This window comes from Lactuca virosa, chromosome 3 (assembly GCF_052849685.1).
Source record: "Lactuca virosa cultivar CGN04683 chromosome 3, Lactuca_virosa_CGN04683_v6, whole genome shotgun sequence".
Lineage (NCBI taxonomy): Eukaryota > Viridiplantae > Streptophyta > Magnoliopsida > Asterales > Asteraceae > Lactuca > Lactuca virosa.
This window is the reverse complement of record NC_136428.1, coordinates 437,227,993-437,254,066: the sequence shown is the minus strand read 5'-3', so window position 1 is coordinate 437,254,066 and position 26,074 is coordinate 437,227,993.

Here is a 26,074-nt window from a genome sequence, read left to right as displayed (position 1 = left end):
CCGATGATGATTTCCGGTTGAAAGATACTGATGATGATTACCGGTAGAAAGATACCGATGGTGATTACCGGTTGAAAGATACCGACGATGATTACCGGTTGAAAGATACCGATGATATTGTATGATATGTGGTATGATGGGGGAACTCACTAAGCTTTGTGCTTACGGTTTCGGTTTTAGTTTCAGGTACCTCTTCGTCTAAGGGGAAGGAGCCGGCAGCGTAGCATCGCATCACACACACACACATGATTTCCGCACGGAGCTTTCTGGGATTGTACTCTGATATGTTTTATTTTATGACTTGGGTTTTCAGACATGATGCTTTGTTTTATGAGATGTCGTGTTTTCACAGTATTCTCTTATGAATGTTTTTATGAGTCAGTTAATCAAAAAGAAATTTTTAGATTCGAAAATTGGGTCGTTACAAGTTGGTATCAGAGCCCTGGTTTGAGAGATTCGGACACACCCTCGGGGGTGTCTGGACTCAAACTGAGAGGCTAAAAGGATTTTACAAGGAAAAAAAATTGTTTTCTAAAATCTAAATGGAAGGATTTTAGGAAAGACGAAGTGTGTGATGCATGCGACCGGCTGGGCTCAAGTAAGTTTTCCCCAAGATACCCATACTTGTTATGTTATGCTATATGGTTTTGATTTAGAAAATTGCATGCTAGAATACGACTAAGGATCTAGGAGGATGCCTTGTGTGCCTGATATATGATTCTGAGAATTGCATGCTAGTTAGGGCTAAGGGTCTAGGGAGGATGCCTTATATGCCTGTTGTATGAGCTGTATGTTAGGACTGTTTAGTCAGCAGTAGGATATCCTGATTAGGTTATGCCTGATGCGGTTACTCGAGGCACGAATGCTGCTAGCTTTGTGCTTAAGGGGTCCTAGCTAACTTTAACTAACTAGTGAGCGGATATGTAACAGTACTCGCAAGCTAGTTAGGGAAAGGAAGTAGGGACTCCTAGTGCAGCTGATGGCGGAGAGTAGGTCAGAGAGTGCCCCAGGAAAGCCTGGGAAGAGACTAGATGGAGAGGGATATTGGTTAAGGGACCTGGTGAAGTCGAGATAATCCTGGAGGAAAGTACGGATAGATGTGAAAGGTAGTATGGGCCCGTACTACTGGAAGTAGAGGATCTGTACTTGATTCATGGAAGGTTGAGGCAGAACCGGGAACCTTGGAAAGTGTGTTAGACCTCTCGAGAGTATGTATGATCCTGACATTTATGCGTGTATTTTCAGCATGGTGACCACGCGACATGGAGCAGGAGGTTCCGGATCAGGCTCGGGTGCGGGATCTGAGCTGGTTGATGACGGGCTGCGCGAGTTCATCGCGTATGAGATCACAAGAGGCATTCTTTAGTCGACCCCGATCATTTTCGGGTCGATCAAGGATGGGATTGTTAAGCTGATGGAGGATCGCCTCAAGGCGTTCACGAGTGACATGGCGGCCAGCCAGTCAGGATCACGCACATTGTCCTTTAAGGACTTTAGAGGGAGTGGTGCGCCGGATATCCATGGGGTGAAAGACCCCATTGCTGCTAGGAGATGGATCGCAGACATCGAGTCTGCGCAGCTGACTAGCTTCTGCCCCGAGGGGCCGAAGGTGAGATATGCAGCAGGGTGTTTGAGAGACAGAGCTAGAGATTGGTGGGAGTCTGTTGGTGACTCATTGGAAGCCTCGGCTATTGAGGCTATGACCTGGTCAGACTTTGTGACCAGATTCAGGGCAGAGTTTGCACCAGCTGTGGAGCTTCAGCAGCTGGCCAGGGATTTCTTGGACATGAGACAGACTACAGAGACTATGGCGGAGATCACCGCCAAGTTCCGGGAGAGGGCATTGCTGGTGCCCCAGTATGCGAGTGAAGAGGATATGAGGAGGACCCGCTACCATGACATGCTACGAGCTGACATCCGGGAGCATGTCAGTTTCTCATCTTGCCCTACTCTGGATTCCATTATTGATAGGGCTAGGGAGAGGGAGATTGATCTGGAGCACATCCGGAAGAGGAAGGCAGCGGAGGGGCTGACGACGGGGGCTTCAGGGAAGAAGCCCAAGGGATCCGATGGTAGGCCGAAAGGCCAGTCAGGGCGGGACCGTTGTGGGAAATACTGTCGGTCACATGAGGGAGCTTGTCGCACGGGGCCGGGTTCAAGCTGCTACAAGTGTGGCAAGGATGGGCATTTTGGCAGAGATTGCACTGCCCCTGCTCCTGCGATTCAGATATCAGACCTGATTTGCTTTCATTGCAATCAGAAGGGCCATAAAAAAGCCAATTGCCCTCGATTGACAGCAACAGCGGTGCCAGCTCCAGCGACACCACGGGTTGTGGATGGCCGGAAGGCCAAGTTGGAGGCTCCAGTGGTTCGGAGCCGAGCATTTCAGCTGACAGCCGAGGAGGCACGCGCTGCACCAGATGTGGTGACGGGATCGTTCCATGTGAACGGTATTCCAGTTCAGGTGTTGTTTGATTCGGGTGCCACCCGATCATTTGTCTCTCTTGCGCTTAGCAAGAAGTTTCCATAGTCTCTGGGCATGTTGGATTGCCCTCTAGAGGTCGAGATTGCGGACGACCGGTCGGTACGGGCGTCAGAGGTCTACCGGGATTGTGTTTTGAGGCTGTTCGAGGAACGTTACCTGGTGGACTTGGTTCCCATACCTTTGCAGGGGAACATGGTTATTATTGGCATGGATTGGCTGAGCCCCAATGGGGCAGTGATTGACTCCGCGCAGCAGTCAGTACGGATTAGGACCCCTAGTGGGGGAGAGCTGGTGGTTCAGGGCGAAGGGCCACAGCAAGGACCAACTTTATGTTCGGCAGCAAGGGCTAGGCGCTACCTCCAGCAGGGTTGCGCAGGTTATGTCGCCTATGTCATGGACACCCGGGAGGTGGGGAGGGCGACGGTGGGCGATGTGCCCGTAGTACGAGAGTTTGCGGACGTATTCCCCGAGGAGTTGCTTGGAGTACCTCCGGAGCGACAGGTGGAGTTCAGGATCGACCTAGTCCCTGGTGCGGATCCGATAGCCAAGCCACCGTATCAATTGGCTCCTCCTGAGATGCAGGAGTTGTCTACACAGCTGCAGGAGCTGTTAGACAAGGGATTCATTAGACCGAGTAGTTCTCCCTGGGGAGCCCCGATTCTGTTTGTGAAGAAGAAGGACGGGTCGCACCGGATGTGTATAGATTATCGGGAGCTGAATAAGGTAACGGTGAAGAACCGTTACCCACTCCTGAGGATTGATGACCTCTTTGACCAGTGTCAGGGACCATCTTGGTTCTCCAAGATTGATTTGCGATCAGGGTATCATCAGATGAGGGTCAGAGAGGGGGATGTACAGAAGACTGCGTTCCGGACGCGCTATGGCCACTATGAGTTTGTGGTGATGCCTTTCGGGCTCACCAATGCTCATGCCGCATTCATGGACCTCATGAACTGCGTGTGTAGATCGATGTTAGACCGGTCTGTGATAGTGTTTATTGATGACATCTTGGTTTACTCCAAGACGCGAGATCAGCATGAGGAGCATCTGCGAGAGGTTTTGGAGACTTTGAGGAGGGAGAGCTTGTATGCTAAGTTCTCCAAGTGTGAGTTCTGGTTATGCGAGGTGCAGTTTCTTGGGCAACTTGTCAACCAGAACGAAATTTCGGTAGATCCGGCCAAAGTGGAGGCCGTGATGAGGTGGGAGGTTCCGAGGTCTCCATCTGAGATTCGGAGCTTTCTGGGATTGGCAGGCTACTATTGGAGATTCATTCAGGACTTCTCCAAGATAGCCTCGCCCCTGACCAGGCTGACGAGGAAAGCCGTGGTCATTCGCTGGGGGCCTGAGCAGCAGGCTGCATTCGAGACACTGAGACAGAGATTGTGCGAGGCGCCAATCTTAGCCCTGCCAGAGGGCATGGAGGATTTTGTTGTATATTGTGATGCGTCCATCTCAGGTTTGGGCGCAGTATTGATGCAGAGAGGGCATGTCATTGCTTACGCTTCGAGGCAGCTGAAGCCTCACGAGGCGAACTACCCGACGCATGATTTGGAGCTGGGGGCTGTGGTGTTCGCCCTCAAGATTTGGAGTCATTACCTCTATGGTGTTCGTTATACCATCTACACGGACCATAAGAGTTTGAGGTACCTCATGGATCAGCCGAATCTAAACATGAGGCAGCGTCGGTGGTTGGACGTGGTGAAGGATTACGATTGCGAGATCCTTTACCACCCGGGGAAGGCCAATGTGGTAGCCGACACGCTTAGCCGCAAGGCAGCGCCGATCAGGGATATTTGTCTAAGGATGAAAGTGGTGACTCCGCTGTTGGAGCAGATTCGGGAGGCCCAACAGGAGGCCATGAAGGAGGAACATCGAAAGAGCGAGCGGATTGTGGGGGCAGGTTTCCTCCTTCGACTATGATAGCCGAGGGTTATTGACTCTTCATGTCACACCCCCAAACCAAGGATGGCGGAAACGTCCGGGGGTGGAGGACTTCATGTATAGTATCATAACAGCAATCGTAATAGTATTTCAAGCAAACACAACCAACATATATATAATTGAAAAAAAATTACATCATTGTATGAATTACATGTTTACAAATCAATTACAATATGTTGATAAAATATGAAATAGTAGACGCCTTAGCGTCCCATCCTCAAAAGCACTTGATTACCTGTTTAATGATTTCCTGAGAATACAAGTTGTTTGAAAAAGTGTCAACACAAAGGTTGGTGAGTTCATAAGCTTTTCGTTTGTAAAAGTAGTATTTGTGTTAGAAAAATCCAATATTTTCCTTAATGTGTAAATGTAGTCTTAAAACCCAAAGACCGAAATGTACAAGTAATTTGTCATATTTATAGTAAAACAATGCAAGTTTAAATCGACATAAACTCGTTAGATTTTAATGAAGTTCCCGTAATTTCCAATGTTTGTTAATACTTTATGTGAGCTTATTATAACCATACTATGACCAAGGTTGCCTAAAACGACGTTCTTCAGGCGTCGGAAATGTTATGACATTTGTCACCCCAGACCTATCGGTCTAACTGTTGCATGCAGTTTAGGTGTGGGTTTGTCAAACCCAATATAGATCTATACACAAGTATCACGCTCTCCCTCAAGGAGACTCTGGTTACAATACAGGACTTAATGGTAATTTGAAGTAAATGTCTCACAAAGTCATTAACGGAATTACGTGTTATGAAAACTTGGTACCGTATGGCCGTACCTTGCTTAATGAAAATATCCTTTGTATAAATGTACCCTTTTTAAATGTATGTGTTATGTAATGTATCATAAACTATACCTATTATAGTTTATCAACCAAGGGTAGTACGTGGTAATGTATGCAAACTATATTCAAAATAGTTTATTTAATGTTTGAATGTATCGATTGTACTTTGATTATAATCACTTGTTATTCTTTATATTTTATATGACCAAATCCAGTTGTAAACTGATGTGTGTCTAAATATTAAGATAAAATGTCATATATTGCAGTAACATATAATCACATAAAGATATACACCTTGCTCAACATGTTACAAGGTGAAATGAAATTAACAGCAACTTTTCGTTAAAAACAGTTTCTGTTACCGTTCTTAGAAAATTTATAGAAAAATCATTAAAGCTCTAAATCCAAATCCGCAAATTTTGAGAGTTTGCAATATGAGTCTAGTTTGTTCGTAAATTTTATCATGATTTTTAGTGATCTCTAACAGAGGTGAAAATGTTCATAATCACAGACTGGTCCGGGTTTGCCTCTGAAATGACAGACAGTTTTGTAAAAATCACCATAAATTGTAGAAAAATCATATGGAGATGTGCAAGTAGCCATTTTAAAGCTAAGAGTTTGAACTACTTGCACCTGAAACAGTTTTGAAAACTAAAATATTTAAGTTGACCAAAACAGTCCGTGATTAACGTCCATCTTTTCTGATGTAATCTGTTAGGAAAAGTTTAATTGTGTTCTTGATGATTTTACTTGTATTCCCCCCCTTAAAACTTAAGAAAACATGTAAATGTATGGGTATGAACTCACCTTATGTGGTTTCAGTAGATGAAAGTGAGAGAGAGGAAGTGTTCAACCCAAGAACACTAAGAAGATGTCTTGACGACTCGAGAATCTAACACCGAATAAGATGGAACTTGTGTAAGATATCAATGATTTGAGTAGAATGGAGTTTAATAATTATGTGAATGATGAAGATACTTACTAATTGAAGAAAGAAATCCCTGGAGAAAGCCTTGAAGTTCTTGAAGTTGAGAGAAAAGATGAGAGAATTTTGGAGAGTGTTCTTGGTTGCTAAGTGTAGAATGAAAGAGTTTTATGGAGAATGAGGAGAGAGGATCAATCCTCCAGCTCTTAGAACGTGGGAAGAGCTGGAGATTGGCTGTAAAGGTCCACTAAGGAGACAAGGGGTAGTGGGAAAGAATGGCTAATCATAGAGTGAGGTGGTGGTGGTTTGCTTTTGCCATAAATTAAGGAAAAGCAAATATTCCCTCAATAATTAGTTCAATCACCAATTCTTTTAATATATTTTATAAAACCCCTGGAGATTTATATATTTTGGGGCCTTAGTTTATAAAATAAAGTTTTGGGTGAAAATCCCACGTTAAAATAATGAAAAACGGAGTTAAAACGAAGTCGTAGTCGAAAAACCGGTAAAAAGGAGCTGTCTGCGAGGCTTCGGACCTTCGGACCTTCGGACCTTCGGACCCTCGCTTCGGACCTTCGGACCCTCGCTTCGGATTAGAGGCCTCGGATGCGAGGCTTCGGATGCGAGGCTTCGGTCCAGAAGCTTAGGTTTCGGATCCTTAAAGCTATTTTACTCGTTTTTACTCCGTTTCAAGCGATTTTTGACCCGGTCAAGGGTCGAGATGACCCAAATGATTACAAAAAGTTAAAGTAACTTTTGAGTGAGATTTGGGAGAGATTTGGGAGAGATTTCAAATAGAAAGAGATAGAGTGAAAACGATTTAGAGAGGTTTCGTTTGTGCTTAATTTGAGTGTCCGGCTTCACAACGCAAGGTTCGTAAACCCCATTAAACCGTGTTTTAGTGTCTTACACAATCCCGATGATTGTGTAATAGTGTTTTATCGCTTTGGTTCGTTGTTTAGCACTTGTTAAGGCTAAGGAAAATCAAACACATGAACCTTCCAAATGATGATTTCTCATTAAAATAGTGAATTGTATAGTGATTACATAACGTAAACCCTAGCATACAAGGGTTATTGGAGTTGACCGGTTTGACTTGTTGACTTTGAATTGACCGAAATTTGACGGTTGTCACACTTCACCATAGGGTGTGGGTCCCTTATCATGGAGGCGTGCGCCAGATCCTGATGGAGGAGGCACACAAATCCGGATTTTCTATCCATCCCGGAGCGACGAAGATGTATAGAGATCTTCGTCCTGATTATTGGTGGCCCTGCATAAAGCGGGACGTGTTATGCTAGTAAGAAAATAATCATCATGTTAGTGGGAGCATGATTATTATGGTAAGTATTTCAAGTTAGAAATATTAATTATAGAAAACAAAGATTCATTATGCAAAGTTGCAAGGGTTGAAAAGTTGTTTTGCTATAATTAAGGGAGAGAATATTATACTTCGTTTCAAAATTCTAAAGCTTAGATCGAGAAATGTTAATAAATTTAGTCAAGGATACATAGTGCATTCTCAAAATTCGATTATGATTACGGCATCCCTCTTCATAGTTCGAATTGTGGGAACAGGGCACATAAAATATTATGGCAGAAGGATGATGAAGTATCATGTCTTTATGTGAGACAATAGGCATCGTGTCCAATACGCTTCGGGTATAGGATCGATTGCATATGCTATAATATTTGACCATTCTAATATTTTCCAAATGCCTAGGGCATTAAGAGGGGAAAAGGGACTAGAACTGGTTTTGACTAAAATAATTAAATAACTATCAAAGGACCATCTGAGGTTCACAGAGGATTTGTCGCTTGTGAGTAGTTGGAAGTATAGTACTAGATGGACTATATTGACATTATTATCAATAGATAAGATTCTATTAAGAATGGGTTGTCATATGGCAAATATGGAAATGTTTCCGTTAATGGGAGTTGGATATTAAGAAATATGTCTAAATTAGAAACTTTTATGCGAGAAGGATGTTAAAAGGAATGTACTTTGAATGTGAGACTTCACGTGCATGGAATTGTCTTGTAACAATTTCCGATAGAATACCTTGTAATTTCATTAGCCGGGTCTTGGTGACTTTTGTGCTATGACATTACGAAAGAATCATTGCATAAAATGTTAGAATCAGACATATTCTAAAAGTGGCAAGAATTTGGTATTCTTATAATAATAATAAGGATTGGGGATTGTGAAATGAGTTTCATTGGAAAAGTTTTCAATTGATCTATTTAACAAAGTATGGACCATAGGAAACCAAAGTGTGTATGCTTGGAGCATGGGACAATTGTGGTTATAATTCGAGTAATAAGTTGAGTTTCTGAAACAGTAAGCAATGAATAATGAGTAATCAATATGGTGTTGAAATAAAAGTGTTTTATTTACGCTCAAAAAGTTTTGGGACCATATAGGATTAATATTATTATTGCGTTTCACTTTGCATGTTTTGACTTCCAAAATAACTAGGTTATTCGAACCTCCACAGTCGGTGATACGTTGGAAGTAGGTATGAAGGAAGACTGTCATGAATCTGTCTGTAGATTGTCTAAAAGTGTTTAGACATAGCACAAGTTTGCTGCAGAGTTCATGAGTGCTTTGATAAGATTAAAGTATTGGATTAAACCCACGCTCACTTGAATCACTTGATGGTTTTATCACGAGTGATTGGTGAGATGATAACATTGTATATTCTTGAAAACGAGACGTCTGAGTTGTTATTTGCTGGTCGGTTGCGCATTGATGATAAGTAAACGCACCAGTAACTTGGTGTTATAAAACTTATTGTTGTGTGTGATTCGATTAGTAGGTGCAAGCAAGCATTTGAGTCAAAGTTTATCCATTCCTTTAACCCAAGGTGGGATAAAAGCGATATGTGTGGGCCCCTCGATGATTTAGTGATGACAAAGGAAAGTGCTCGGCCGGGCCAGGACTGATTTGATTTGTTCAATTAGTCAATCGTCACAAATCGGAAATCGGGAAACGACACATAGACTGAGAGAATGATTTCAATCCATGTCTCATGTCTATACGATATCTTGTAGAATGGAGGAATATATAATCCCTTATCTAAAGGACACACATATCTGATAAGATCAGAGTCGACAGCGACTTTTGGAAGCTACGTTTGCTGATCAGGTTCTGAAGTCATACGCAGAATAGTTATTAGACTTATCCAAGTGGGAGACTATTGGATTAGTGTCTAAGTCCATAACTATTTTGGTATGTACTTGACCCGATTATCAACATGGTCCTTTTGGGTTGCCTTCACCATAGCAATATATAGGAGGAATTAAGGAGAGAAAGGTTTAATTATGATTTATTAATATATTATAAGAATAATATATTAAAGGAGAAATCATATAGTTTAATTAATATTAGTCAAGAATTAATCAAGAATTAATTTTGTGGCTAAAAGAGATTAATTAAACTTAGGGGACTGGATTTGTAATTATAAGATAATTATGATTGGGCTATGGATCACCTAATAATATATAGGTTGGACGAATTCTATGGGAAGCCCATTAGAAATCGTCTAAGGGATATGTTAAAGGAGTCCATGGGCTGCTTAAGGCCTAAGCAGCCAGATTAGGGTTTCCTAGTTGTAAACCCTAATAGCCTACATGTATATAAAGGACCCTTCAACCCCAAAAACATGGACAAGTAATCCTTTAGGGTTTCCAGCCGTTTTTGGTGCCTCCTCTCTCCTCCCTCTTCATCCAAGTTGCTTAGTGGTGTTTGTGACTCCATTAGAGGTGCAACACTTGAGGCACTAAGCTTTCTGAAGCCAATCAAAGCAAGGATTGATTGTTATTGCTGTATAACAATCAAAGGTAATTACTAAACCCTTATTTCAGTTCTTATTTGATAGATTTAGGGTTTGTAAGTCTTGGATTCATTGCATGTACAATAAAGAAACGTAGATCCAAGCATTAGGGTTAGTATGAGCACATAGGATTGTTCTTATGCTTAAAACCCATCAAATACTACTAGGGAGATTTTCACCATCAATTCTTCAGAACCTTACCTACATCTAGAAATTTTTGTGGATGATTTTGACCACGGGAAACCCCAGAGAGACGCGAGAGAGAATTGGCTATCCAGAGAGATTCCTGTTTTCGAGTTCAGAATTTTCATGTTAGAAAATAAAAAAACTGGGCACAACACAGCCAAAATACTACTAGGGAGATTTTCACCATCAATTCTTCAGAACCTTACCTACATCTAGAAATTTTCGTGGACGATTTTGACCACGGGAAACCCCGAAGAGACGCAAGAGAGAATTGGCTATCCAGAGAGATTTACTCTGAAAATCTACATTCATCACCACCCAAAGCTCTTTCAACATCACCATCTTTGCTACCTTACACCACCAAAACTACAACATTATTACACTTCCTACCACCCTCCAAATACCCACTCCAACCTCATCAAATCTCCTCAAAACACCCAATACCCGTATACAAATACATGACCCGTGTACTTTGCACTGTTTTGTAAACAACCCGTTTTACATGAAAATAAACTTTGTGTTACTTATCAAATACCGGATTGATCTTTGAACAAATATCGACCAGTCGTTCCAAGAGTCCCAATATCGACCAGTCGTTCCAAGAGTCCAAATATCGACCAGTCGTTCCAAGAGTCCAAATATCGACCAGTCGTTCCATCAGTCCAGTTCAGTCAATTTATTGACGAACCTACTTGATATATATTTATATACTTATATACTTTATTATAGCTTTATGTCATTTAAATATAGTCATTTATATTATTTATAGCTTTACGTCATTTAAATACAGTCATTTATATTATTTGTAGCTTTACGTCATTTAAATACAGTCATTTATATTATTTATAGCTTTACGTCATTTAAATACAATCATTTATATTATTATAGCTTTCATATTTATACTTATTCCGCAATTATTATTCTTTATATATATCTATATCTTATACCTTTAACTCATATATCTGTCACACAGTAACTGGTAACCGAGGTTTTTGTTGTGGTGAGCTTTTCTTTAAATATTTCATTTTAATATCACTTGTTCAAAATCCTTTCAAAAATTTCAAAAAAAAATGTCTTTGGCTAATTACTCCAACATGAACTCTGTCTCCATTGCAAATAGCTTAGGATCTGGTTCACGGGCACCCATACTTATTCCTGAATAGTATAATTCGTGGGTTGGCCGTATGAATCTTCATCTTAACGCTATAAATGAAGATGTTTGGAAGTGTGTAGAAGGAACAAATGTTACTCCAGAAAATATGGCTACTCTTGCTACAAATCAAGCCACTCAAGCTGAAATCACAAAAAAATTGGAACTCCAAGCCAAAAAGGAACTTGTTTCTGGAATACCTCACAGTATTCTAAGTCAAATGGATGACATTATACTGTTAACCGCAAATCAAATTTGGGAAAATTTGAAAAATCATTTTTGTGGAAATAAAATAATTATTGGAAACAAAAGAACATATGTTTTAAATGAATTCGATAATTTCAAAATGCTTTCATCAGAAACCATCCATGATGCTCATGATAGGTTCAATTTTATTATGGTTAAAATGAACAATTTGGGTATCAAAAAGACACAACACGAGATAAATCTCAAGTTTTTAAACAATCTTTTCGAAAGCTGGAAAATGGTTAAACTCATTATTCAGGGAAATCCAGCTATTCATACTGAAACTTTGTACAACTTGTATGGAGAACTTCAATCGTATGAATCCTCGATTGACCCACCAACCACTACAACTTTTGGAGGACCACTTGCTCTTGTGTCCACAACTTCTCAAAACCAAACACCTTTCAATGATCAAAACTTTAATCATTTTAATCAGACTACATCTTTTCAAAACCAAGCCTTCCAGTCTGATTCAAATGATGAAGCAGACTATCAACAACTGTGTGCGTTGGTTGTAAACACAAATCTTCAGAGATTTCTCCCAAATCAAGGTCAATCAAATTTTAGACCAAACTTTCAAAACAGACCATCTTTTGGACAAAACAACTCAGGTTTTCAACCTAGACCTTACTTTGGACAAAATTCTCAAAGACCTTCCTTCCATAACAACTCAAACCAAGGTTTTCAAAACCAGGGATTTCAAAACGATCCCAACTCAGGTCATAATAACAATCTAAACAACAGTTTTCAAAATCAAAACAGAGGTTTCTGAAATCAAGGTTACAACAATCAAAACAATGGTTTTCAAAACAACCAAAATTTTGGATTCCAACGAAACCATTCTCAAACTTCCCAACAAACCCAAACTCAAGCACCTGAAAGACTTCCGGTTAAGAGTCAAAAGGATGAAAGTGATGAAGAAGTGATCATTTGTCACAACTGCAAAGGAACAAATCACTATGCCAGAGAATGCCGAGCCAAAAACAAAACCAAAATCAAAAACTCAGCATACTATGCTCAAAGAGCTGATGAACTGAAGAAACTCGAAAACCAAGAAAAACAAAGAGCATTGATGGCAATCCATGAACCAAGCGTGGAATACTGGCCAACTTCTGATGACGAAGCTGACAATGAACAAGCACAATCAAACTTCTGCTTCGTAGTTGGTGTTGATATACCTTCAAGAGCTCCCAACGTCATAGAACAGGTATGGTTTATGATCTCTGAACTTGGTTTTTCCAAAACAATTTTTGAGTCCCACATAACCAAGATTGAGAAAAGTCTGGAAGCTGATCTCAAAACATATCATGACACAATGGTCAATTTTGATATTTTCAAATCTAAGTTACAAACCTTGAACTCAAATTTGGAGAATCAACGAGAACAAAAATCAAATTGGAAAGAGATGTTGAAAGAAAATCGAAAGATTATAATCACGTCTTGGAACAATTAAATCTGACCCTAATTCAGAAAAGGGATTTGGAACAAAAAACTCAGTCAGACATTTCTTCTGAAATAAAAGATGTTTTAGAAATGGAAATCCTTCAGTTGAAACAAGACTTTCAAGAATCAACTCACAAATACAATATTTTAAATGAAAAACTGACTGATTCTTTAAAACAAATCAATTCTCTTGAAACGGAGAATAAAAGACTGATATGGAATATGGATTCTATCAAAGTTGCTAGAAAACTAAGTGATGATATTTTCACCAAAGCAAACACCTTAGGAACTGGCAAAATTGATACGAATTACAGACCAGGAATTGGAAGAGAATCCTTTGAAATTGAACAAGCAAAACAGGAAAACATGACGAATTGTGAAAACTCTGAATCCACTCTACCGTATCTTTTCACATCTGTTAATGAGGAAGATTCAGATGACGAAACAGTTATCAACTGTAGCCCAGATGATACTGCTTTCACTGTTTCCAAAAAGTCTTTCAAAAGAGTTGTAAATTCTGAAACAGACTCTGCTAGTTCTTTAACTCACCGAATCAAACATACCGACGGGACCACCAAAATCAAAAACCTTTTGAATGGAGAAAATTCCTCTTATGAGGATGGTAGTACTTCTGTACCAACTGCTTTTCCTACAATGAGTTCATCAATTGTTGGAAAAACTAGTCCGGGACAAAAATACTCCAAGAAACAACAAACAAGCAAAAAATCCATTCAAGTCAACAAAACCCCACTTTTCAAACCAAAAGCTTTTGAAAACAAACCAATTCAACCCTACTTTGTACCACATAAACAGGTTTCCAAACAAAAACCAAAACCTTTTGAAAACCGCTTTCAATATATCACTTTTAATAATTCAAGGAACTTTCAAAAACCATCACATCAGAAAGTTTCAAACCATCATCATCAAAAAGCTTTACAAAACCGCCCATCACATCCCAGATATGAAGAAAACTTTTCTAACAAACCTTCACATCTAGGATATCATTCACCAAATCACAGATCTTATCAACCCACAGGTTTTCAAAAACAAATCACATTTTGGGTAAACTTGATAAATCAAATCAAACCTCAACCATTCCATCCTCATAAAGAAAACCCTTACAACAACGTGAAATTAAACGCTAAAAGAAATTCATTAAGCAATGCACCCAAAATAACAACGACTGACAAACCAGGACCCATTCAGATTTGGGTACCTAAACTTTCTGTCTGATTGTAGGTACTTAATGCTGGAGAACCCAATGATGATACATGGTATATTGATAGTGGCTGCTCCAAGCATATGACAGAAAACCGGAACTACTTACGTGACTTCAAACCTACACAAACCAATCAAGATGTTACCTTCGGCAACAACATGACAGCAAAAATCAAGGGTTATGGAAACATAACAAATGGTAATTTCACCATAAAGAAAGTTGCCTTTGTCGATGACCTGAAACACAACCTCATCAGTGTTTCTCAACTGTGTGATAACAATCTTGAAGTTTTGTTCACCAAACAACGAAGCTTGATCATGGACGCCAAAACCAAAGATGTTATAGTGGATTCTGACCGTGCCGGAAATATGTATCCACTTGACATGGATCTTATCTATGGTAAACCCGATATATGTCTGCTATCTAAAGCCCCAACAGATATTAGTTGGTTATGGCACCGCCGCCTTTCCCATCTAAACTTTGGGTACATCAAGAAACTGATCGACGATGATCTTTTTCGAGGGCTACCACTTCTAGCTCGATAACGAAACTCTTTGTGCCGCATGTGAAAAAGGAAAACTTTCCAAATCAACTCACAAAAGCATCTCAGAATCTAGTGTATCGGAACCACTAGAATTGTTGCACATAGATCTTTGTGGCCCTGCCAAAACCCAAACCATACAAGGGAAAAAGTACATTCTTGTTGTCATTGATGGTTTCTCATGCTTTACTTGGGTCTTTTTCTTAAGACTAAAATCAGAAGCACCTGAAGAGATGATCAACTTCATCAAACAAATCGAACTAAAGCTCAAAAGACCTGTTCGAAGAATCCGAAGTGATTATGGTTTAGAGTTCAAAAACAAGACTCTAGACTCATTTCTCAAAGACAGAGGAATTGAACATAACTTCTCAGGCCCATACACTCCATAACAGAACGGTGTTGTCGAAAGAAGGAACCGAACTCTATGTGAAGCTACAAGATCAATGCTTATCTTCGCTGATCTGCCACAATACTTCTGGGCAGAAGCAATAGCCACACCTTGATACACTCAAAATCGATCCTTAATCCATAAACATCTTCATAAAACACCATATGAAGTCATTAACAACTGAAAACCAAACATCAAATTTTTCCATATTTTTGGTTGTCGATGCTTCGTAAAGAACAATAAAGATCACCTTTCAAAATTTGAATCAAGGTCGGACGAAGGAATTTTCCTTGGTTACTCGTTTTCCTCAGCTGCTTATCGAGTACTAAACAAACGTACTAGAGTAATTGAAGAAAGTACCGATGTTCATTTCGATGAATTTTATGTCAGGAAATTGGATCGTGAACATTTTGGTTCTAAAATGATTGAAAATATTTTTCAAAATCCAATTCAACAAACACTTTCTCCTGACATAGACATTGAAATCGATCTTGATTTACTTTTTTAACAACCAAAAACCGCTTTCAACTCTGAACTTCTAACTACTTCAATTGACCCTACAGGAACACCCAGTGAAGTTATTACACAAACAAACCAAAATAATGCAGATCAATTTGAGGGGGAACCACCAACACATACTTCCTCTTTGGAACAAACACCAAATCCTCCTTTGATCACCCAATCCCCAAATAGCCAAAACAATCCCGATGCATCATTTATGGGGGAACCTTCAAACCTATTCCAAGATGAAACACCAGGAGAACAACAATGGGATATTGAAACTCCAATTATTATAGCGGAAGAGAATCGCTTAGTAAAGTGGACCAGAAACCATCCTACAGACCAAATCATCGGAGATCCCAACTCAGGCATTCAGACTAGAGCCGCATCCACAAATAAATGTTTATTTGGAGCCTTCTTATCCATGACTGAACCCAAAACCATACATTTTGCTATAAAAGATCCAGACCGGGTAAAAGCTATGCAAGAAGAGCTAGCAGAATTTGAAAGAAACGACGTATGGAATCTTGTTCCTACTCCACCCGATGTTACTGTTATAGGTTCGAGATGGGTATATAGAAACAAGACTAATGATCAAGGAATCATTTGTCGAAACAAGGCACGTCTTGTAGTCAAAGGATATTCACAACAAGAAGGAATCGACTACGATGAAACATATGCTCCAGTTGCCAGAATTGAAGCAATTCGCATCTTTCTTGCATATGCTGCACATAAGAATTTCAAAGTATTCAAAATGGACGTTAAATGTGCATTCCTACATGGAGAGATAGATCGCGAAGTATACATCCAACAACCACCAGGTTTCGAAGATCCCAAATTTCCAAATCACAGCTTTAAATTGCAGAAAGCTATCTATGGCTTGAAACAAGCACCTCGAGCCTGGTATGCCACGTTGTCAACCTTTCTCGAAGAATCAGGTTTTAAAAGAGGTTTAATCGATCGAATCCTCTTACGTAAAATCTTTAATAAACATCTATTAATCGTACAAATATATGTTGATGACATTATTTTCGGTTCTACTGATGAATCTTTGAGTGTTAAGTTTGCAGATCTAATGAAGAGAAAATTTGAAATGAGCATGATTGGGGAGATGACTACTTTTCTCCGACTTCAAATCAAATAGTCAACTGATGTCATTTTCATCAACCAAGAGAATTATGTCAAAAACCTACTCACTCGCTTTTCAATGGACAAATCCAATACACCGAAAACCCCAATGGCCTTTGGATACAAAATTGATGCAGACTTAAATGGCAAACCCGTTGACCAGAAAAGATATCGTGGAATGATTGGATCACTCTTATACCTCATTGCCAGTAGACCTGACATCATGTTTTCTACATGTGTGTGTGCCAGATACCAAGCAAATCCTATGGAATCCCTTGTAGTTGCTGTGAAACGCATCTTCAAAAACCTTAAAGGCACTCCCAAACTCGGCCTTTGGTATCCAGCTAAATCCGATTTAAAGCTGAATGCTTTCACCGAATCAGACTACGGAGGATGCAAGCTAGATAGGAAGAGTACATCTGGTAGTTGTCAATTCCTAGGAGGTAGACTAGTGAGTTGGACTTCAAAGAAAAAGACTTGTGTATCCACATCAACAGCAGAAGCTGAATACGTCGCTGCCGCCAGCTGTTGTTCACAAGTCATATGGATGCAAACTCAATTGCGTGACTATGGCTTCAAAATCTCACAAATTCCCATATTTTGTGACTCAACCAGTGCAATTGCCATTTCTCACAATCCCGTTCACCATTCCATGACAAAGCACATCAACATTCGATATCACTTTATCAAAGGCAACATTCCAAAGGGTCATATCGAACTACACTTCATCAACTCCGAAGATCAAATTGCCGATGTCTTCACTAAGGCTCTCGATGAAACAAAGTTTCAATACTTCCTAGGCCGTCTAGGAATGTTAAATCCAGATAACATCCATCCTTAAACTTTTACTTTTTGTTTATACAAAAGTGTGTTTACTTTCATTCAAAAAGAAAATTCAAAAACAATTGAAAATTGCTTTCCTTTCAAAAATACCAAAAACATTCAAATAAATATTTCCAAAAACATTAAAAAAAAAACAAATCTTCAAAAACATAATAAAAGACTTTCCATAATAAGCTTTTATAGAACCTTGTGATTAATCGTCTCTTGACTTAATTTTCAGATGCTTATGCTCGATGAAGATTTTAAGTCATATTGATTCTCAATTGGAGTGAAGGTTCAAATCTCCTACTTTTCATAATGTGTATAACTTTATTTCCTTCGATTTTATTTCATTATTGACGATTTTAAACAATCAAGGGACATAAGGTTAGGAGGTTCAGATGAAAACAAAAACCCATGTGAGAATTTGTGCCTCGTCAATCTATATCACTGTGGAATTCATTTCTTGTGAGCTTAGGTGCGTCACTATTGCTCATAAGGTATACCTGATTATACCTTGTCACGGTCTCATTTTTGCGTAGATATCAAAATGATCAGGGAGGATACATTCATTTCTTACATACTAGACAAACTGTCTTTTATGCCACCAATCCCTACCTAGATATAAGTTAACCAAAATTGAAGTCTTAAGATCCCGTGATCCATCAACAAGAAAAGACGGAATGAAAAAGACTTCAACAATCACTTATCAAAGAAAAACAAAGATCTATCCACATCCAATCGTCAAATACGAATCAAGATAAAGACGAATCAACAAAAAAGGCCAAATCATTCACCGAAGAAATACCAAAGAAAACAAAAATATTCTACATTTGGTATTTTCAAACAAACTTTTCAACCAAATGGTTATTTCAAAACAAACATCATAAGATCCCGTGATCTGTTTTTAACCATTTTTCACAAAAGAAGATATCTTAATCCCGCAAGACAGATACTCTCAAAAAACCCAATTTTCTCAAATGTAGCAAATTCTCGATGCTAAAACAAAATATCTTTTTACAATAAATCGATATTGATCAACAAACAGGATACCATCAAAGAAAAAGCTGCAACAACATTGGATTTCATGGGATACTGTAGCCTTCATCACTAAAGATTCTTAGGTGCAAACTGCACTATGAAAATTGTTAAACCCCTCTACATGTATTTCCCGACGGAGAGAGAGTGAACGTTAATGGCATGAATGAAGAAACCCGCTTAGTAATGCCGAAACTAGTCTTATGTAATTGATTATCTAATAATGATACTAATTGCCTTTACAAGAAAAGCATAGTTGAACACCTCCAATATGAGTGTGAGTCGTCAGAGAGAGATATCACTCATTTTTAGTGATCATTAACTTGTTCTGCTGCCAGAACAACCAAACACCCAAGTGAAGTGTGAGCTATACCTATGAGCGTTCATCTGAATCGACCTGTTAGACCACTTGTCGTCATTAATAATGCTATAAAATCTTAGGATATTTCTTTAGATACATATATGGCTACCCTTTGATAACCGAACCCGAGACTTTGATTCGGAAACAAATTTTTGAAAATCTTTTACATAAGATATGTTAAACAAAGTCACAAACTTTCAAAACAATCACTATGTTTTATATATCTTATCTATTGACATAGGGGGAAATTGTTGAAAGATGTTTTTGTATGTGACCTTCTATGTGACCATCACTGAAATAAGACGAACTGTTTTTGTATTATCTAACAAATATTATTAGTTATTTCAGGTTGCATAAATGCTTGATCAAAACGAAAAATACGAAAACACGCGAAAGACAGAAAACGCATAGACGAGAAAATTAGCTGTGTGACTGAACAGTCTCAACAATATATATATATATATATATATATATATATATATATATATATATATATATATATATATATATATATATATATATATAATACATATATATATATATATATATATATATATATATATATATATATATATATATATATATATCTTTATGTGGAAAAGAAAACAAGGAAAAGTCAAGGAAATGAGAAGCTAAACCCATTCCCACGTTTTTTGCCTCCTACTCTACCACAACTTGCATACACCAGCTACTATTCCTTTCAACTAACACTCAAGTGCATGAAGATATTTGTTCATTCATATATGTATACATGAGTTTGTATGTGTGAGTGTGTGTGTTCATTACTTCCTACAAACACCAAATACTCCCAACACCATCAACCATCTTCATCTTCTTCAAGAACAAGATAAATCCCTGGAGAAAGTGAAGAACACCAAGATCAATAAGCTAAATAAATAACACCATCAACCATCTTCATCACATGTTCTTCATCAAACTTTAAGATCATCAACTTCACCACCTTTGCTCATCACACCACTTACCACCAAACACCTCTCTTATATCAACCTCCTTCCAACCTCAAAATCATCTCCAAACACCCTCCAAATACCCTCCTTAAACCTCCTCCAAAAAAAACCCTTTCAAATCACCACAACCATCACCACCTTGCTGTTTTTCGACATCAGAATTTGCATGTTAGAAAACAAAAAACCGAGCACAACACAGCCAAAATACCACTAGGGAGATTTTCACCATCAATTCTTCAGAACCTTGCCTACATCTAGAAGTTTTCGTGGATGATTTTGACCACGGGAAACCCCAGAGAGACGCGAGAGACAATTGGCTATCCAGAGAGATTTCTGTTTTCGAGTTCAGAATCTTCATGTTAGAAAATAAAAGAACTGGGCACAACACAACCAAAATACTACTAGGGAGATTTTCACCATCAATTCTTCAGAACCTTACCTACATCTAGAAATTTTCGTGGACAATTTTGACCACGGGAAACCCCAAAGAGACGCGAGAGAGAATTTGCTATCCAGAGAGATTTACTCCGAAAATCTACATTCATCACCACCCAAAGCTCTTTCAACATCACCATCTTTGCTACCTTACACCACCAAAACTACAACATTGTTACACTTCCTACCACCCTCCAAATACCCACTCCAACCTCATCAAATCTCCTCAAAACACCCAATACCCGTATACAAATACATGACTCGTGTACTTTGCACTATTTTGTAAACAACCCATTTTACATGAAAATGTACTTTGTGTTACTTATAAAATACCGGATTGATCTTTGAACAAATATCGACCAGTCGTTCCAAGAGTCCCAATATCGACCAGTCATTCCAAGAGTCCAAATATCGACCAGTCGTTCCAAGAGTCCAAATAGCGACCAGTCGTTCCATCAGTCCAGTTCAGTCAATTTATTGACGAACCTACTTGATATATATTTATATACTTATATACTTTATTATAGCTTTATGTCATTTAAATATAGTCATTTATATTATTTATAGCTTTACATCATTTAAATACAGTCATTTATATTATTTGTAGGTTTACGTCATTTAAATACAGTCATTTATATTATTTATAGCTTTACGTCATTTAAATAAATCATTTATATTATTATAGCTTTCATATTTATACTTATTCCGCAATTATTATTCTTCATATATATCTATATCTTATACCTTTAATTCATATATCTGTCACACAGTAACTTGTAACCGAGCCTTTTGTTGTGGTGATCAGATTTTTATATTTCCAACAATTGGTATCTGAGCTGATATAAAAGAATATTTTACAACAGATCAACGATGGCAAGAACAAGAAGTGGCGTTGGAAACGCAGACGAAAACAGGAATCAACGGCCTCAACCACTAGTGATTGAGCAAATACCTGTTGTAGCTGCTGCACCCGAGCCAATGTCAATGGCTGGTGTACAATTGATGATTGAGACGATGTTGGATCGTCAGATGGAAGAAACTAGACGTCTGCTTTAACAAAATCGTGAAGAACTTTCAATTCAAGTTGAAGAGCCCGAAGTGAATGGAGGGCCTTCGGAAGGAGGTAACTTCAGTGGGCCTGTTGGTCAAGCCAACCCACCGATTGTTAGACAAAACAATAGTGATGGAGGAAACGACGGACGTAGATGCAAGTATAAAGATTTCATGGCATCTAAACCACCATGTCTATCCGGAAGCCCGACGCCGGTTCTAGTTATGGATTGGATCTCCGAAACGGAGACAATGTTTGAAAGTTGCGAATTCAGCAACATGCAGAAGACCGCTCTTGCGATCCCTTTGTTAAAATTTGGCGTGTTGAGTTGGTGGAAGCTGTTAGTTGACTCTATGCCCAAGGGAGAAGCGAGAAAAATGTCTTGGGAGGACTTTGTGCAATAACTGAAACTGCAATACTGCTCCGAGCAGGACCTTCTGTAAATCAATAATGAGTTTCAGAATTTAAAGAAGGGAAAAATGAGCGTTACTGAATACGTTGCTAGTTTCACGAAAAAGATGAAGCTTATTCCATATCTAGTTCCAACAGAACTCTCAAAGGTCAATAAGTTTGCCCTCGGACTACCAGCGGACTATGGTCCAATGGTTAAGCAAGCAACCACATTGAAAGCCGCCATCTGGGCTGCTAGAAATGTTGAGACCCAGATCAGGGAGAAGTGTCTGGAGAAGTCAGAGGTTGGTGAGAAGAGGAAGTTCGACGGACCCTCAGGGTCCAGCAAAAAGGGTAAATTCTCGAAGTCTAGTTCGAGAGGAGGTGGAGGAGACGAAGCGAAATGGTGCGACAAATGCAAGAAGAAGCATCATGTGAAATGTGACGGGGAAGTCACATGCTTCAAATGTGGAAAGCCAGGGCACTATGCCAACGAATGCACCCTCGCCAAGAAAGTCTGCTACGGGTGTGGTGAGGAGGGGCACATCTCGAGAGACTGTCCTAAAAAGAAGGAAGCAGCAAGACCCAACATTCCACCAAAGTTGAATGCGAGAGCCTTTCAGATGACACTGGAAGCTGCTAAGGAAGAAGCTGATCTTGCTTCAGGTACTTTTCTCGTAAACGAATTGCCTGCCCAAATTTTATTTGATTCTGGAGCCAACTACTCCTTTATTTCGCATGAATTTTGTAGAAAACTAGCTTTACATGTCGATAGACTAGATAATGCTTTATTAGTCGAAGTTGCTAGTGGCAAGTTTGTACCTGTTAGCCATCGTATGAAAAAGTCTTAATTGATTTGAATGGGAATAAGTTTTACGAGGAATTATTGCCTATTGAGTTAAATGGTTTCGACATCGTGCTGGGAATGGATTGGCTTAGCGCCAATGATGTCGAGATACTGTGTAAGAAGAAGATTGTAAAAGTAAACACGCCAGGGAAAGAGTAATTTATGGTGTATGGGGACAAACGCAGGGTAAATTCTAGAATCATTTCTCTAATGAAAGCCAGAAAGTGTTTGGCCAAAGGATGTACATCATATTTGGCATTCGTGATTGACGCAAAGAAGGAGAAAAAGGAGATGCAGAGCATTCCTGTCGTGTGTGAGTATCCGGAAGTATTTCCCGAAGATCTTCCTGGATTACCGCCTGATCGACAAGTAAAATTCCGTATTGACTTGTTACCAAGAACGACGCCAATAGAAAAAGCACCTTACCGATTAGCACCAACGGAGATGAAGGAGCTGATGATGCAACTTCAGGAGTTATTCGACAAAGGTTTCATAAGACCTAGTTCATCACCCTGGGGAGCTTCGGTGTTATTCGTGAAAAAGAAAGACGAGAGTATGGGAATGTGCATTTACTAAAGAGAGCTGAATAAGGCAACAATAAAGAATAGATATTCGTTTCCGAGGATTGATGACATGTTCGATCAACTACAAGGTTCAAGTTATTTTCCAAAGATCGACCTAAGGTCAGGATATCATCAGCTGAAAGTAAGAGAGCAGGATATCGAGAAGACTGCATTTAGAACACGATATGGACGCTAAGTGTTTTTGGTTATGTTGTTTGGACTAACCAATGCTCCAGCAGCATTCATGGATTTAATGAACAGGGTTTGTAATCCGTTCCTTGATAAATCTGTGATAGTGTTCATAGATGACATTCTGATTTACTCGAAAAGCCAAAAGGAGCATGGCCAACACTTGCGCGAAGTGTTAGAAGTCTTGAAGAAGGAGAAGTTGTATGCTAAGTTCTCCAAATGTGATTTTTGGATTCGAGAAGTCCAATTCTTGGGTCACGTGGTTAACCAAGAAGGAATAATGGTAGATCCAGCAAAGATTGAAGTTGTGATGAAGTGGGAACAACCAAAAAGTCCCACAGAGATCCGAAGCTTTTTGGGATTAGCCGGATATTACCGAAGGTTTATCCAAGGCTTTTCTTCGATTGCTACTCCATTAACAGCTTTGACTCACAAAGGAGCTACTTATGCTTGGAGTGATAAGCACAAAGAAGCATTCGAGTTACTAAAGAAAAAGCTATGTGAATCAACGATTCTTTCTCTACCCGATGGGGTTGAAGACTTCGCTGGCTATAGCGATGCGTCTGGTGTTGCATTGGGTTGTGTTTTGACCCAAAGAAAAAAGGTGATAGCATATGTGTCTCGACAGCTGAAAGAGCATGAAAAGAACTACCCAACTCATGATTTGGAGTTGGCAGCGGTAGTATTTGCTCTGAAAATATGGAGGCATTAACTCTATGGCTCGAAATGCAAACTTTTCACTGATCATAAGTGTCTTTAATATCTCTTTAGTCAGAAGGAATTGAATATGAGGCAGCGACGCTGGCTATAATCACTTAAGGACTACGACTGTGAGATACTTTACCATCCCGGTAAAGCAAATGTTGTCGCTCATGCTCTTAGTCGGAAAGTCAATCTTGAGAGAAAAAGGCCAAGATCATTTAGAATAGAAGTTGTCTCGACAATTGTGGAGAGTATAAAGAAAGCTCAAAAGGAAGCTTCATAAAAGAACGACTGAAAGGAGGAACGTTTGGGAAAAACGCTAGTGTTTGGTACAAACGGTCATGGACTGAAGGTATTCCAAGATCGTATTTGGGTACCTAAGTCAGGTGGAATAAGAGATCTTCTGATGTAAGAAGCTCACAAAACCATGTACTCAATTCATCCTGGCAGCACTAAAATGTATAGGGACCTAAAACCCTATTACTGGTGGCCGACGATGAAGCTCGACATTGCGAAGTATGTTGCGGAGTGTGTGATCTGTGCGAGAGTCAAGGCACAACATCAGAAACCATACGGGAGTTTAGAACCTTTACCTGTGCCTATGGGTAAATGGGAAAACATTGCTATGGATTTTGTCACTAAACTGCCCAGAACAAAGAATGGTCACGACATGATTTGGGTGGTCGTTGATCACTTCACTAATAGTGTGCACTTCATAGCAGCCAATGAGAAATGCTCTATGGATAAGCTTGCGAATTCTTACGTGAAGGAAATTGTGAGGCTTCACGGTGTTCCGTTAACGATTGTGTCAGATCGTGACAGCCGTTTCACCTCGCAATTTTGGAAAAGTCTACAAGAGGAATTGGGTACCGAGTTGTGTTTGAGTACAGCTTACCATCCACAGACTGATGGTCAGAGCGAACGAACGATACGAACGCTTGAAGATATGCTGAGAGCATGTACCCTAGAATTCCAAGGTAACTGGGATGAATATTTACCTTTGGTAGAATTTTCCTACAATAATAGTTTCCACTCGAGCATAAAGATGGCACCTTATCAAGCTATGTACGGACAAATATGTCGTACGCCGTCTTGTTGGCTTGAGGCTGGGGAAAAACAGTTTATGGGACCGGATATACTCCATCAAACTGCTGAAAAGTTGAAAATAATTAGGGAGAGAATGTTAGCAGCTCAGGATCGTCAAAAGAGTTATGCTGACAACAAGCGAAGACCGATGACTTTTGAAGTTGGAGATTCGGTTTTTGCTTAAAGTCTCGCCGTAGAAGGGACTTATAAGGTTTGGTAAAAGGGGAAAGTTAAGTCCAAGGTTTATTGGACCGTTTAAAGTTCTTCAGAGCATTGGGAATCAAGCATATAAGCTAGAACTACCCGAAGAACTGAATGGAATTCATAACACTTTCCATGTATGTTATTTGAGGAAGTTCACGGGAGAAGTTCCCGATATAATTCCAATTTTTGAGTTAAGAATTGATGAGAACAAAAGGTTAATTGAAGAACCAGAGGCAATCATTGACCGAAAGACTAAGAAGTTGCGACGCAAGATGGTCGAATTAGTGCTTGTCCGTTGGAAACATACGAATGGGCCAAATCTCACCTAGGAAACGGAGAGTGACATGATGAGTCGCTATCCGCATTTGTTTGTTGACGTGTGATTCCGGGGAAGGAATCCTTCTAAGGTGGAGAGAATTGTAACGCCCATGTTTCTAGGTTAGGCATTAATAATGATGTAATAGTCTACGTTAACCTTTGTAACCCGCCTTGAAATAATAAAGATGTATTATGTGTTTTGTGCTTAATTGTGTGACTTAAATGAATTAAGGATAAAAATAAGCGTCTAAATGAAATGTTAGATAAACCCGATATCTATGAAGGATGTGGTAGTGGTCGTGACGAGGTTTCCGA